We start from the raw sequence: 1045 nt of genomic DNA, 5'->3' as shown, positions 1-1045 counted from the left end.
GGTCGTAGGATGTGCTAGAAGCTACAGCCAAATTCCTCTTAAACTACACGCCCAACTGATTTTTTTTTTTTTTTACTGACAAGGCTTCTCCCATCGTTTTTATATGCGTCGTGCAAAAAAAATTAAATGGTCAAAACCAAGCCTGGAAGAGTTGGGTGAAAAACAAATCATTAAAAAATTGGCTATATTTCGTACTGGTGTCGAAAGAGCGCCAAACATTTTTCGAAAAATGTTCCGTGGACGATAAAAGTGAATTTTTTGTCTTGGTTTTGCTTAATTTTCGTTGTTTTTCATGATTTTTTTCCCATACGTCTGCCATTCTTTATACGACATAAGAATTTAAATTAAGAAGAAAACAACATTATATTCCTACTTACCTTATCTACATTGGCATAATCCCATCAAATATAATTTCACATATATAATCCAATCGAATATAATTCTCCATGTCCCACACAAGACAAAAATGAACAAATATGAAGTTTAGTTTGGACAAAGAAGTGGTTTTAAGCCAAAGGGCACAGTGTGCCTGCCGGCGGACCCAATTTTAGTCTATGTTAGCTGTGGCCTGCTGTCAATAAATGAATACAACAGAGCTCAAGTGAATTGTTTTGCCCACGGGTTTATAATATAGTTAATACGACCTTGGAACAAGATACTGCTGGGACAAACCGTTGTTATATGATAGAGAGAGTGGTTGGAGGAACAGGAATATTTTAACTTCATTATACTTTTCTTCAATTAAAAATATTCTTTTCTACATTTTAAATGATTGGAATTGTCGTTATATAGACACTTCTTACAAATTTATCCAATCTTTATTCACATATCAGTTTGTAGGGTTTGATTTCATTGAATAGTGTAAGGTATGATAAAAGAGAGAGAAGCGTAGATAGATTGTTTTTGTTTTTGTTTTTTTTTTAATACGATTTCCAAATGTTTCAGAATGTCCACAAAGTCTGGGTACGTAAAGTAAATAAAATCATATGATAAACAATTAAATATAAGAAATAATAATTTCTCTCTATATATATATAACTCTCTT

The sequence above is a fragment of the Octopus bimaculoides genome, chromosome 26, assembly GCF_001194135.2.
Source record: "Octopus bimaculoides isolate UCB-OBI-ISO-001 chromosome 26, ASM119413v2, whole genome shotgun sequence".
In the NCBI taxonomy this organism is placed as follows: Eukaryota; Metazoa; Mollusca; class Cephalopoda; order Octopoda; family Octopodidae; genus Octopus; species Octopus bimaculoides.
Note: the sequence above shows the minus strand (reverse complement) of the source record.